The 16,156-nt window shown below is 36.3% G+C and overlaps 1 non-coding gene across 1 annotated transcript; it reads left to right on the forward strand.

The window, feature by feature from the left end:
• Nucleotides 1–10,540: 10,540 nt before the first annotated feature.
• LOC122044647 lies at nt 10,541–10,646 on the forward strand. The gene has a single exon (XR_006129676.1). It is a non-coding gene; the product is annotated as a small nucleolar RNA R71 (small nucleolar RNA).
• Nucleotides 10,647–16,156: the final 5,510 nt, after the last annotated feature.

Consider the following 16,156-nt stretch of genomic DNA (forward strand, 5'->3'; position numbering starts at 1 on the left):
ATTACACTTCCTCTTACTGCAGATATAGGAAAGGAAAAGATATAGCAAGGAAGGCGACAAGGTGGCGCGGATGGTGTGTGATGTTTGGACTATGGAGTAGACTAAGAGATTGAACCAGAATTTATTTAGAATGTTTCGGTTTAAGTGTTTAACGTATTTAGAACTTGTGCATGTTATTATTTGGTTTGTCTTGTCGTGTATTCGTTAGAGTTGATTTTTCCTTGGCATTGTGCTTCTTTTTGATATATAAACTGCGTGGTTGATTGATATGTGTTCTAGCCGCTTGTGGCTGTGTATATTATGTCATGTATTAATGATTATGGTCACCGGTACAGGGGAGACTCTGCCGGAATTTTTCGGTAGGGTTTCTTCGAGGATTTTAATTATACCGATTAAGTAGAGTTAGTAGATAAGTAACGGTCATCCTTAGAGAATAATAGTAGTAAGAAGGGTGGTCGTTACAAAAGGTATACTCTATCATGTTCTTAGATATAAACTTAGTATAAAATTATGTTTCCCTTCGCATGGATCTTCTGGAGGAAATAGGTTTTTCCGCTGCGCGTTTGCGTGTTTAGCAACCTATTTCCTTACAATTATCCTAGATCGTTTTAGCATGCAAGACTCCAAGAAAGGTTTTCTACCTTTTCGGCATGGAGTATCTTTATCTACAGAGATTCCTTCTAAGATATCAAAAGGAATAGAGGAAATGAAGGCAGTTTCTTATGCTTCAGCTGTAGGAAGCCTAATGTATGCTATGTTATGCACGAGACCAGGTATCTGTTTTGCCATGGGCATTGTTAGCAGATATCAAAGTAATCTAGGGCTAGGACACTGGACTGTCGTAAAGCATATATTGAAGTACATGAGAGGGACTAGAGATTATATGCTAGCTTACAAGGCAGATGATTTGCTCCCTGTGGATTACACAGATTCTGATTTCTAATCTGATAGGGACAATAGTAAGTAAACCTCAGGGTTTTTGTGTCTACTTTAGGAGGTGAAGCCATAACTATGGAGGAGTGTTAAGCATAGGTATTTTTCCGGACTCCACTATGGAAGCTAAGTATATGACAGCCTCTGAGGTAGCCATAGAAGCTATATGGCTCAGAAACTTCATGATGGACTTAGATATGATTCCTAGTTTGTCCAAAAAAAGTTATTACAATTTATTGTAATAATAGTGGTGCAGTAGCAAACTCAAAGAAACCATGAGTCCATAAGGCAAGTAAACACATTGAGCGCAAGTACCACCTAATACGAGATATCATATAAATGAGGAGAAGGTGTTGTCGCCTAGATTGCATCAGATGATAATCTGGAAGATCCTTTCACTAAGGCCCTTAAGGAAAGAGCTTTTGATGGGCATGTTGAGGGGTTGGGAATCAGATGTATGACAGGGTATATGGCAGAATAGTCTTTTAGTATAAGTGGGAGTTTGTTGGAATGTATACTAAAAGCCTAGCCTTTTGTATAAACATTTATTTAAAAATAAGAATCATATTGGTCAAATGTCTACATTTATGCTAAGTGTAGTTGTCCATTTAATTTATATTGTATATAACATGGTGTGAGGAGACACACAGAAGATCATGTTATCAAATCCTTATAAATTATAACTAGTAGCTCACAAGCAAGATGAAATGGACAAATGATTAGAGTGGTTGTAGTGTAATTTGGTATTAGTTTATCTAGACTATAAAATTACACCAGTACACTATGAGTGTATTGAGCAGGACCATTTGAGGTTGTTTCTTTTTATACTGACTATATAAGAGAACAAAACCTCTATTATTATGGAAGTGTGTGCTCTTAATCATGATATAATAACAATCACGTATATTTAATATTTATTTCTTTAATTTATCAAAGGGTGCAATTTAGCTCGTTAAATCAATAGGCCCGATAAGTTGGGAAATGATATTATTTATATGGTGTGTTGTTGATTATAGAATGAAACTGTGTCCTAGTAATCTAGGTTGATGATGCCCCCTTGAGGAGCTCATAAGGATTGTCATGTAAACCCTACATGTGAACCTAGTCCGGCATGACAATGAAGTTGAGTGGTACTACTCTTGGAGCTAGATACTAATTAAGTGAGTTGTCAGTAACTCATTTAATTAGTGGGCATTCTATATCTTAAACACAGGGAGATTAATGCACTTATAATAAGAAGGAGCCCATAATGTAATTTGGGATTGGTGCGGTAGTTCAATAATAACTCTTTAGTCATATGAGTTATTATTGATGAACTTAAGTTGGGTGTTCGGGGAGAACACAAGATGCTCAAGCTCATCGGGAGACCAAAATTAATTTCTCCTCTCGGACCCTGTTGTAGCCTCTATAAAACCATGTATCCACTAAGTCCACTTCTTATCCAAGTAATGGCAGGAAACAACTTTGCTTGGAGTAAGGGGGCCGACCAAGTATAGGCTTGGTGCCCAAGTAGTGGCCAGCCAAATCATGCTTGGTGTCCAAGCATGGGGCCGACTACATAGGATTAAAGGAGATTTTAATTTTTGTTAAAATTTTTCCTTTTATAGCCATTTATGAAAGGAATTTAAAAGATAAATTTTATTTTTGCCAAGCTACAACTCCTAGCTGATTATATTTAAACTTGTTTACCAAGCCTTTAGCTCCTAACTGACTCTACTTCAACTTTTTTGTAAGCCTTTAGCTCCCAATTAACTCCACTTGGACTATTCTACGAAGCCTTTCGCTACTAGCTAACTTCACTTGGACTCGATTCACCTAGTTCCTAACTCGGGCTTTCTTTCATGGTTCACAACCAAGACTTAGATCTTGTCTGATTCTCAATCAAGACTTCAATTGCCTAGATCACTAGGGCTTACTCACCACCTAGTTCCTAATTAGGACTTTAGCACTGCCAAGTAACCTACTCCTGCACACTTGATACCAACTTGTTAGATCTCAACAAACCTAACTTTAACCTTAGTCATACATCAAACCTTTAGATTCAATGTTGTGCTCCCAGTACCAACACCATGGTCATGCTTGAATTATGTATTTTCTAACTTTTTTCCTTCAATTCCCCTTGATGGTTGCTTGGTTCCAATGGATCATCCAAGGATGTATGCGAGGTTCTCCTTTCTTTTCCTTCTACAAGCCATAAACCATATAACACACACTCATAACATGCAATTGCTGAGTGGTCTTAGATAAATCAAATTTAATGTTATCATCGTCAATTGTTACGCAACCGCAAGTGCATAGTTTCATCATCAGTAATAAAAAAATTATCGATCCCACAGGGACTGTTGATTAAGCACTAGTTAACTTCGCACGGTGAATTATCTAGACAAACGTAAAATTGGATGGAAAAGAATTTAAGAGAAAGAGAAGAGAGAAGAGATGGTGGATCTTGAGAGGGGTTGAACTAAGAGGATGTGCGAGATGGTTTAAGGTGAGATTCTAGGATTTTAGTTTCTTTGTGATGCTAGGCGATATTACATAGATTGCTTAGTTTCTATCTTCTATGTTTATACTTTTGTAGGAAGTTAGATGCATTATAGACTCTCCCCTGCAGTGGATAAGTCGGCATGATCTCCTACTCCATGTCCTATGCTATTAAATGGAAGTGATTCCTATGAAGTCCGTTAGTAGGACAACCTGTTACCAACGTCCCTCAGTCATACAACACAGAAACACACTAACACATAATAACATAGAAATAGAAATAGTGATTATGCTTGATCCCCTACTTCCTTGTGGAGATTTGCTTCTCCTTTCAAGATGATACCCTAGACGTCCATTAGCGGGGTAACCTGTCACTAGCGCCCCTCGGTCATATGATCTAGGGTATTCCCCCAATGGGATTAATAATTATACACAACTATTTGATAAAACATGCAAAAGATATATATAAGCTTCACACACACATTTCATCAAATATGAACAAGGCATTAACAAGTCATTGAATAGAAACATGGCAAATCCACATAGTTTTACATCTCCATCACATCACATATACTCCCTAATCCTAGAAAGAAGATCTACTCCATTGTAAAGGAAGAACAACCCCAAAACATAAAGTAAAGCATACTTAGATCCCTAGATGTGAGAAGAAGGGGAAGAAGAGATACTTGCCGATGTATTGGGAATGCCTCCTTGCTCCGGAGAAGGACGGATCATGAAGGGATGGAGGTGAATGAAGCTCTAGGGTTTCCCCCTAAGGGGAGAACCCTTCCCCAAGGAGAGGTACAAAGTCCCAAACCCAAGATGAGTCAAAGAATGAGGTTCTTAACCCTTTTATACCTCCTCCAAACTGCCCAGGAAAACTAGGATTATAGTTCCGGTAAACCGAGTTTTCACCCATTAAAACAGGTTTTGCTTGTGTTTTACCCTGAACAAAAGTTGTAGCTCTTAAAATTATCTACAATATGATATTTGTATTAAGTCCTGGGTCTAACAGAACTGAAAGTTATGGTAGTTCAAAATTTGGCCTGCTGTTTGAGAGGAGGTCCAGATGAACCCACGGTTGGGAGGCACGACCATGCCATTTAACACAAGTAGACAATGCTATCTCTCTATTGGATCTTAAACAAAGTTGTAGACCTTGATGTTAGCTACGATTTAGTATAAAGAATTGCTAAAAACTCCAACCAAATGAAAAGTTATGACCGTTTTTTAATCGGTTAGCAATCTTCTCAGAATTCAGCACAACCCTATTTTAGCTTAGCACGACCTCATGGCACGACCGTGTGAGATCCACATGGACTCACTGGATTTCCTATCAGGTTGAGTCACATGGCCGTGTGGGTCACACGACCGTGACCTTCTTCTTCTCTACCAAAGTCATACGGTCGTGTGGATTCACACGGTCATGGCCTTCTTCGCCTCTAGAAAGTTGGCACGACCGCGTGCTGCCTGGCCATAGGATATTGACACGGTCGTGTGGCTCACACGGCCGTGGCTTGATTTGCCTCTGGTGGGGGAGCACAGCCGTGTGGATCACACAGCCTTGGCTTGATTTCTTCCAAAGTTGTTCTCGTGTGTGGTTTTACTCTATTTTTGCTCTAATATGCATCCTGTCAATCAAAATATGTAAAGAGCAGATATTCGAACAAAATTTAATGGAAGTATGATATTATAATGAAATAGGGTGTAATAAACATAGATTATGCTCATGAAATATAAGTAGATGTGCGTCAAGACATGAATAAAATTGTATATAGTCTACGAACATCACACCCCCAGACTTAAACCTTTGCTTGTCCTCAAGCAAAAACTACATCTAAACTCATGTGATTAAATAGTGCATCATAATCTTTAGCAAGTAAATCTAATCCTATCAAATGATTTCATTGGTGAGCAAGATACAAAAGTAGTTTGAGTATGACCTAAGTAGTAGTCCTTTGTGCTCAGTGTGATAGTGGCCTATGTTTATCAAGTATCACTTCCTAAGCCTAGTCAAGTCGTTAAAAAACTATGTTTCTTATGCTTCTAGCGATAGGCACTTACCTGCCACATGCTTGGTTCATCCTCCACAATCTACCCATGGTCTCAAAGGCGTGCTCGATATCAAGAGAAACATAGAAGTTATTTCCCTAGTAACCTAACTCGGTCTCAAAGGGGTAACTTACTAGTTTCAACTCACGACAACTATTTTTTATATCCCTTATTCATTTATTTTCATCATAATTTTTTTCTAAGTGATTGCAAGATGCAATGCTTGAACACAAATGCATTTGAGTGCAAATGTTGGGATATTTTGATTTTTTCCAAATGAGTTGACATGGCTCATGCTTCATCCAATAACTAAAATACAATTTGAGAAGTTACCATAGAAACACTAATACTAATCAAGTTCTATGAATCATGATTATTTTTCAGAGTTATCTACCATCAAAACTAGGTAAGGTGTAAGAGATCCTAAAAAAAGGCCAATACTTAAACTCTTATAGTAAAAACATTGCTCACTTCTATTGGAATATATGCTCACAACCAAGATGAAATGGACAAACCATTGGAGTGGTTGTAGTGTAATTTGGTATCAGTTTATCTAGACTATAAAATTACACTAGTACACTATGAGTGTATTGAGCAGAATCATTTGAGATAATTTCTTTTTATACTGACTATATAAGAGAACAAAACCTCTGTTATTATGGAAGTGCATGCTCTTAATCATGAAATAATAACAAGCACATATATTTAATATTTATTTCTTTAATTTATCAAAGGGTATGATTTAGCTCGTTAAATCAATAAGCCCGATAAGTTGGGAAATGATATTATTTATATGGTGTGTTGTTGATTTTAGAATGAAACTGTGTCCTAGTAATCTAGGTTGATGATGTCCCCTTGAGGAGCTAATAAGGATTGTCATGTAAACCCTACAAGTGGACCTAGTCTGGCATGACAATGAAGTTGAGTGGTACTACTCTTGGAGCTAGATATTAATTAAGTGAGTTGTCAGTAACTCATTTAATTAGTGGGCATTCTATATCTTAAACATAGGAAGATTAATGCACTAATAATAAGAAGGAGCTCATAATATAATTTGGGATGGGTGCAGTAGTTGAATAATAACTCTTTAGTGGTATGAATTATTATTGATGAACTTGAATTGAGTATTTGGGGCGAACACAGGATGCTCAAGCTCATTGGAAGACCAAAACTAATTTCTCCTCTCGGTCCCTGTTATAGCCTCTATAAAACCTTGTATCCACTAAGTCCACTTCTTATCCAAGTAATGGGCCGGACACAACCTTGCTTGGAGCAAGGGGGTTGGCCAAGTATAGGCTTGGAGCCCAAGTAGTGGCCGGACAAATCATGCTTGGTGTCCAAGCATGAGGTCGACCACAAAGAATTAAAGGAGATTTTAATTTTTGTTAAAATTTTTCCTTTTATAGTCATTCATGAAAGGAATTTATAAGAGAAATTTTATTTTTAAAATTTCCTTTTATAGTCATCCTCATGGTTTTAAAAAGAGAGTTTTATATTTTAAAATCTTTTCTTTTATAGCTATCTACAAAAGATTAAAGAGAGATTTTAATTTTGTTAAAATCTTTCTTTATTTGTAGTTGTCTATAATATTTAAAAGAAAGATTTTAATTTTTGATAAAACTTTCCTTTTATGTAACCATGATTTAAAAAGAGAAGTTTTAATTAATCTTTCCTTTTTTGTAGTTGTCTATATGTTTTAAAAGAGAGAGATTAATTTTTAAAACTTTCCTTTATTGCCATGTACAATAGGAAATTTAAAAAGAGTGATTTTAGTTGTTATTAAAATTTCGTCTTTTAGAGGGAGGCAATAAATAAGGAAGTTTTAAATGGAAGCTTTAGTTTTTAAAATTTCGTGTTATTAAAACTTTCCCTTTTGTAAACATCATGGTTTAAATGGAAGCTTTAGTTTTTGTTGTAAAATTTTTCCTCTTTAGTATTACCATGATGTGGTCGGCCATAAGAAAATTAAAAGTAAGTTTAAATTAAACTTTCCTTTTTACCAAGACCAGGATTATAAAAGAGGGGGAAAGGGTGCCTCATGGTTTGACAACCTATTCTTATTCTCTCTCTATTTCCTTGGTGGCAGGCCATGCTCCTTTCCTTTGTTCTTTCTTGTGGTCGGCGGCACCACCGTCATCTTGTCACCTCTTTTGCTTCCTTAGGGCCTGTGGTTGGTTGCTTGGAGAGGAAGAAGAAGAAGAGGAGAAGCACTTGGTGGTCGGTTGCTTGAAGGAGAAGAAGAAGAAGGAAATTTCCTATTTTGGCATCCCTTGATGGCTCAAGAGTCTTGGAGAAGAAGAAGTGGTCCCGGTGGAATTCATCTTGGTAGATCGTCGCCCACATGACGTCCAAGAGAAGGTGAGGAATACAACATAAGATTAAGAGGTCTTTAGCTACAAAGAAAGGTATAACTAGTTGTCTTATTCCGCATTATACTAGTTTTCATTGTATGGATCTTGAAATACCAAACACAAGAGGCTATCGGTTTTAGACAATCAAATTTATGTTTCAATTTTGTGTTTATTTTGTTTTTCGATCTTGTGATTCAATTGTTCTTAATGGTTAAACCTAGGGTTATTATAAGGAGATTAAATATTGAATTTCGTTGAAAGACTTTGTCTAGGAAGTGGTGGATGATCCCATACCCAAGAAGGCCTAGTGCCTCGCCATGTTTAACCTGGAAGCTGATCTTTGAAATAAATATTTAATCAACTTTGTAATATGGGTGGATTTGGATCAAATGTTAAGCATCGTTTGTGATCCAAGTCTAAACCTCTAAGAACAGATAAGTTGAACTTGGAATCAATAATGTTAAGTTCTATTTGCGGTTCCAAGTTTAATTTCTAAAGAACACAATAGGTTGTTATGAAAGGTTCGGCACTTGTACAAAATTTTTGTACAGTAGAACCAGTACGATATTCTGAGTAGCAACCAACAACTTCATGCTATTATTGATAGAAAAAGATAGATTACTAAACATACTAGCACCATAAGTAACCCATAAACCACATAAATCTAGAACAAACGTGCTAGTATTTCGCATTAAGGAACAAGCAGTTATAATGTGATAAATGATGCAACTAGAAAAAAAAAATTATTATGCAAAAAGAAGAATATAACAAAAGCTAAACCAAACCAAATGCATCTAATGCATCCCCCAGACTTAAACTTTTCATTGTCCCAATGAAAACTAAAAACAATGTGGAGGAGATTTAAAGTAAGAGAAGTTACTAAATGATGTGTGCCAAATACCCATGTCATGAACTTCTCCATCATGTAGTTGCCCTCTTCCTAATCTTTGAGTCCTATAAAAGAAGATAGATAACAAAAATTAAGTATAGGATACAGGTTTATTATATAAAGAAAGAAATGAAACTAGAAAGAACTAAAGACATAAATGAAAACAAGGAAAATGAACTTGGGTTGTCTCCCAAGAAGCGCTTGTTTAAGGTTATTAGCTCGACCTCCTCATTAGATTTATCGAAATCTTGCTCTTGGAGGGGTAAGATATTTCAACACTCTTGTACCATGGGCTCTTATTATGGAGGGAGCTTTCAATATAGGAGTTAAAAAGTAATGTATCGCTCTCACCATCTTCGTCTTCTTTTAAATTTTCTCAGGTAGTCGAAGACAGTTCAGATTGAGCTTCCAATTATAGGCCCCATGAAAATCTGCACACTCAAAAGAAAAACAAATCTCCCACAAGTATGTTATATAAGATAGAACCATAACCATATTAGAATGAACTGAGTATGTATCAACAATAGAATCACATCCAACAAAATTAATTACAGGTACCTCCATGAAACTTTCTGAAAGATCATTAAGAATACTCACCTTGCAATGCTGAGAGTTACCTGAAAGTTCCAAATCAGTGGATGCGACCTCCTCTGAATCCAATGATGGTTGTGGCTCTAGCTTAGGTGTTGGTGCTACTAAAGGTGGTGATTATTGAGACTCTGCTAGTTCTGCATAAGTCCCTACACATTGGTCCACAACATGTTCAATCCTTGCAACTCTCATAATCTCAGACAGTTGTGTGGACAAAGGAGGCGATTTTTTAGATGCTGCTTCCACAACACAACTCCCTACACTTCCTTTCATAACATCATCATCAACACAAACATCAAAAAATAAATGAACATCAATATCCTCAGTGGGAGAATCAACTATAGGAGGATTACTGACTTCATTTGCATTCTTATGTTGATCTACCTCATTACATTCATCATCTGAAAATTCAGTTTCATCATAACATCCTGTAAAACTTGGAGGTAGATCTGAAAACTTGTTATCCACTGCATTATCATCACAATCCTCATCTGAAGAGTCTTCATCTTTATATACATCAAGAAATCTACACACAACAATGTTAGAATCACAGAATTTTTTAAAATCTTTATTTTCATTGACCTTCACTAGCCTTTGCGGAAAAGGAACCCTTAGTGAAGGTCTTGGGAAAGATTGAACTTCTTTTTTCCCATATTCCCTTTGAGCTTGCTGAGGAGGTCCAACTTGCTAATCTAGTGTTGGTGTGATCAATCATTGAGGGAAAGATACTTGTGGCCTTTGGGAACTTCCCGGAGTAATGGAATTGAGTTCTTTAGATCTTCTATTGTTCTCCTCGTCAATTCTGTACAAGTCCTTTTTCAGAAGTTCTTCATGGTTCTTGTCACTTCTCAACTTAATATCATTATCATTTTCACTAGATCTTATCTGTATAGGAGGGGGATCATGTTTGAACCATTTTGAAACAATGCTATCAATCTTTGCCTCCAACTGTTTGGACCTCACATTCTATGACTTGAGAATTTCAAAACTCTTGGATGGTTGAATTGCAATTTGTTTGACAAGCACTCTTGTATTTATGACTTGCACTTCTTGAATTTTTTTAGGAGATTCCATCCAACTTTTATCTGACCATTCTTGGAGATTCAATGTCACTTGATCAATTAATGTATATGCTTCATCCACACTCTTGTTCATAAAAGAACTTCCAGCTAATGAATCCAATAAACACTTATCTGAGAAAGAAATTCCCCTATAGAATATATGCAGAGTCAGCCATTTTTCCAAGCAATGATGAGGGCACTGTCTTTGTAGACTCTTGAATCTATCTTATGCTTCAAATAATGATTCTCCATCTGCATGAGCAAAATTTGTGATACAATTCCTCATATACACTGTTCTACTTAGAGGGAAAAAGTGATTCATAAATTGCTGCTCCAATTGTTCCCAACTTGTAATGCTTTAAGGACGGAGAGAATATATCCAAGTCCTTTCTTTATCCTTAGTATTGAAAGGAAATGTCATCAATCGAACTACATCTGCTGACGCTCCTTCACAGTTCACCATAACACAAAGCTCTAGAAATGTTTTAAGGTGCATATAAAGGCTTTCTGATACATCTCCTCCAAATTTGTGACCTTGTATCATAGCAATTTACTCTGGGTCTAGTTGAAATTTTCTGCTTCAATATGAGGATGTACAATGGGAGACATATATCTAGCAGAAATGGGTGCAAAAAAGTCTCTTAAAGTCTTGCTTGACATGTTAGTGCTCATGGATATCTAAAAAAAATTATAGGAAAACCCAAAAATGTAGAATTAAAGACAAGAAATAAAATGCTATATGAAAAACAAGAAAGAAAATGCAGAATTTAAATTGCAAGAAATAAAGTGCATAATGAAAATAAGAAAGAAAAGCCAAAAGGAAAAATAAAAAAGTCTAGAATAACTCATATGCTAATCAACTAATGTTAATCGAAAACAATCCCCCAGCAACGGCACCAAAAATTTGTTATGCAACCGCAAGTGCATGGTTTCGTCTTCAGTAATAAAAAGATTATCGATCCACAGAGACTATTGATTAAGCACCAGTTAACTTCGCACGGTGAATTATCTAGATAAACGTAAGATTGGTTGGAAAAGAAAGTAAGGGAAAGAGAAGAGAGAAGAGATGGTGGATCTTGAGAGGGGTTGAGTTAAGAGGATGTGAGAGTTGGTTTAAGGTGAGATTCTAGGATTTTAGTTTCCTTGTGATGCTAGGCGATGTTACATAGATTTCTTAGTTTCTATTTTCTATGTTTATACTCTTGTAGGAAGTTAGATGCATTACCGACTCTCCCCTGTAGTGGATAAGCCGACATGATCTCCTACTCCATGTCCTATGCTACTAAATGGAAGTGATTCCTATGAAGTCCATTAGTGGGACAGTCTGTCACCAACGTCCCTCAGCCATACAACACAGAAAGATGTTAACACACAATAACATAGAAATAGAAATAGTGATTATGTCTGATCCACTACTTCCTTGTGATTATTTGCTTCTCCATTCAAGGTGATACCCTAGACATCCGTAAGCAGGGCAGCCTGTTACTAGCGCGCCTTGGTCATACGATCTAGGGTTTCCCCCCTATGGGATTAACAATTCTACACAATTATTTGATAGTAAAAGATATATATAAGCTTCACACACACGTTTCATCAAACATGAACAAGACATTAACAAATCATTGAATAGAAACATGGCAAATCCACATAGTTTTACATCTCCATCAAATCACATATACTCCCTAATCCTAGAAAGGAGATCTACTCCATTGCAAAGGAAGAACAACCCCAAGACATAAAGTAAATCATACTTAGATCCATAGATGTGAGAAGAAGGGGAAGAAGAGTTACTTGCCGATGTTTCCGATGTATTGGGGATGCCTCCTTGCTATGGAGATGGATGGATCATGAAGGGATGGAGGTGAATGAAGCTTTAGGGTTTCCCCCTAAGGGGAGAACCCTTCCCCAAGGAGAGGGACGAAGTCCCAACCCCAAGATGAGTAAAAGAATGAGGTTCTTGGCCCTTTTATACCTCCTCCAAACTGCACAGGAAAACAAGGATTATAGAGGTCCGGTAAATCGGGATTTTCACCCATTAAAATAGGTTTTCTTATAATTTATCCTGAACAAAAGTTGTATCTCTTGAAATTATCTACAATCTGATATTTGAATTAAGCCCTGGCTCTAACTGAGGCAAACGTTATGGTCGTTCAAAATTTGGTCTGCTGTTTGAGCGGAGGTCCAGATGAACCCACGGTTGGGAGGCACGACCGTGTCATTTAGCACAGGTAGACAATGCTATCTCCCTGTTGGATCTTAAACAAAGTTGTAGGCCTTGAAGTTAGCTAGGTATTAGTATAAATAACAGCTCAAAAATCCAACCAAACACAAAGTTATGATCGTTTTACGATCGGTCTTCAATCTGTCCAAAATTTAGCACAATTCTGTTTTAGCATGGCACGACTGTGTGAGATCCACACGGCCTCACCGGACTTCCTCTCGGGTTGAGTCACATGACCGTGTGGGTCACATGGCTATAGCCTTCTTCTTCTCTACCAAAGTCACATGGTCGTGTGGATTCACACGGCCGTGGCCTTCTTCGCCACTAAAAAGTTGGCACGGTCGTGTGTTGCATGGCCATAGGATATTGACATGGTCGTGTGGCTCACATGGCTATAGCTTGATTTGCCTCTGGTGGGACAACACGGTCATGCGGGTCACATGGCCTTGGCTTAACTTCTTCCAAAGTTGTTCTTATGTGCGTTTTTGCTCCATTTTCACTCCAATATGCGTCCTGTCAATCAAAATATGCAAACAGCAGATCTCTGAACCGAATATAATGGAAGTATGACATTATAATGAAATAGGGTGCAATAAACATAGATTATGCTCATGAAATATAAATAGATATGCATCAAGACATGCATAAAAGTGTATATAATCTACGAACATCACCAATCACCAAGGAGAGTTTATGATTATTAACCTCGATTATGGCCCCGATGGTGGCTAAGAAAGGCTTTCCTAATATGATATGGCTTCTATGGATCTAATCCATATCAAGTGAGACAAAATCAATAGGTACTACAAACTTCCTACTTTGATTGGAACATCCTCTAGAATACCCAATGGGTACCTAAAAGAGTGTTCTACAAGCTACAAAGTTGTTGTTGTTAGCTTTAAATCACCTAGCCCTAGTTTCTTGAAGATTGAATAGGGCATGATACTTACACTTGCATCTAGAACACAAAAGGCTTTGTTTATGTTGGTCTTACCAACTGTTCAAGGAGTTGAAAAGCTACCTAGATCCTTAAGTTTTGGAGGTAGTTTGTTTTGGATCATGGTAATGTTGTGATTTTTTTATTAATATCATGATAATCTTGATTCAGTTGTAGTATTCTTAATTGTAAATATATTAGAGTATGTTTGCATGACTAGAGATAAGGGATGAACTAAGAGGTGAACCTTAATCTTGCATCTATAGAACTGAGCTTGAGTTTTTGATCATGAAAATAATTCGAATCTCTCGAAGATAACATTGATTATCATAGAGCTTAAAGAGTTTAGCTTGATTCAATTACCATGATATAGGAGTTGTGTCAAGATAAATACATTGTTGTGTTTTGAGAGAAAATATTGATTACCTAAAGACAAATCACCTTTAAGAATAATCTGAAATTGTAGGAGAGGGAATCATAGCTGAATAGCTGACATCACATCGTGATTTAAATGAAGCCCTAGAATTGGCTTAAGATTTTATTTCCCAAGCATCCTTCTACTTAGTTTTCTTAAATCAATTTAGTTTTTCATTACATATATTTCTTCACCTTCGATTTCATACAAATAGCCTACTTTGTGCATAGCTAGTATTTAACAACATAGTGCCAAAGAATGATATTTGTATTTCCGCATGCATCAAGGTGATAGCACTTATTGCTTTTCTTCAATTCTAGTCTCTATAATGTGGTAGTCTTGTGCAGTAGAAATAAAAAAAAACTAAGAAAATTACAATCACAAGACAAACTAGCCTTCACATGGTTCGGAATCCCTAATTCTGCTCCATGACCTAAATGCATTTGTGGATGAATCCTAGTAATACCACTATCTTTCATGTAAACCTTTCACAATAACTTATTCTTATAGGAAATATAAGAAAGAAAGAAATACAATCTCTTGATTGCTTGAATGCATTTGTTTTCTTTGATTTGCTTTAATGAAGATCCTGAAATGTAGCAACACACATCCTAGAACCTCCATGAATAGATCATCAAAACATGTTCATGAAGCCTCTACGAAACCCTCTTTATAGAGTCTTTGTTATTGACTGGAATTTTTCAATCATTTAACACCCTCCACTCGATTGCTTGCTCATCTATCAACTAATATCTTCCTTCTATATGTCTACTCTACTAAAGCTGACCTAAATTCAACTATTATTGAAGATTTATCAGTAATCAATAAATTATTATTTTAACACTAGTTGATTGTACTAGTTACCAATTGACTAAATTAGTCAATTGTAAACTTTCTATTCACTTTCATTTCAACTTGTGTTGACTCAACCATTAATCAACTACTATTGATATCAGTTAACTGTCCAAAAACATCCATCTAAACTATAATTTTATGATTTTGAATTTATCAATTGACTACTTTAAACTTATAAGTTGACTGCTCAATCAATTGATTGTAACTTGATTTTACTACTACACCATAAACTTGACTAAACCATATCTTTATGGTTCTAAGTTCATTAGTAGATCAATATCTTCCTTCAAGTTAGATACTTTGGTTGTAGACACACAAGGTTGGATTTATACAAAGCTAAAATACTTCTTATCATTAGAACTTTCTCATATACCGAGTGGTGGATCCAAGAATTATAATTTGTCTGGACTAAAAATTTTTTAACAAAAAATAATAAAAAAATCCCTCAGACTGATAGAGAATTTGATTTGAGAATTTAAGGCTGATGTGATGAACAATTGCATATAAAAAAAAGGAATTACAATGGCCTCCGAGTGGGCCTCGGGCTAATACCCAAGTACACTTATACATGGATCCACTCTTGTATTTACCTAAAACAAGTCAACTCTGACCTATTATAACTTCAATCTTTCCTAGTATTCTCAACCTATTAGAAGTTTGCTTGCCTGGAGACTTCTTATCTCTAGGATTCCACCCATTGCTCAATATCTAATTAACATTGGCCTAACAGGAGTTTTACTTGCCTAGTTTCCAGTCAACCTCGATTTGCTTGGACTTCCACTACCTATAATCCACTTCTCATGGACTTCAACCTTGCCTAACATTGATGTGTGATTTTCACAAGTACATGGTTTTCGTCAAGTAATAAAATATCATCCTCTAGGACCATGAAATCGAGTACCAATCCAAACACAAAGTAGACTATCTAAATGAATCAAAATCGAGAGAATTTATGATGTAAGTAAACAAATTCAGAAAGCAAAGTGAGAAGTTGTGAGAAAATTGGATTTACAAGCAATTCTAGGATTTCAATTTTATCACGATGATCGTTGATACTCTAATTGTAATTTCCTCTTTTACCTCCGTGTTCGATATGCTTAAAGGTTGTCTATCCTGAGGTAACTAATATTTTCTCTTGGACAATACTGATGTATGTATTCAAACGTCACCACTACTTCTCTCGATTAAACCTAATGGTATCACCACTACTTCTTATCATTGATGTTGGTTGCTACTCGGAAAACCTAATGGTTCCACTGTACAAAAATTTTGTACAAAGGTCTGAACCTTTTTCCTAGCTACCATGTGTTCTTTTAAATTAAACTTGGATCGCCTGCGGAACTTAACACGTTTGATCCAAAATTTAATCT

Source organism: Zingiber officinale, chromosome 2A, assembly GCF_018446385.1.
Source record: "Zingiber officinale cultivar Zhangliang chromosome 2A, Zo_v1.1, whole genome shotgun sequence".
In the NCBI taxonomy this organism is placed as follows: Eukaryota; Viridiplantae; Streptophyta; class Magnoliopsida; order Zingiberales; family Zingiberaceae; genus Zingiber; species Zingiber officinale.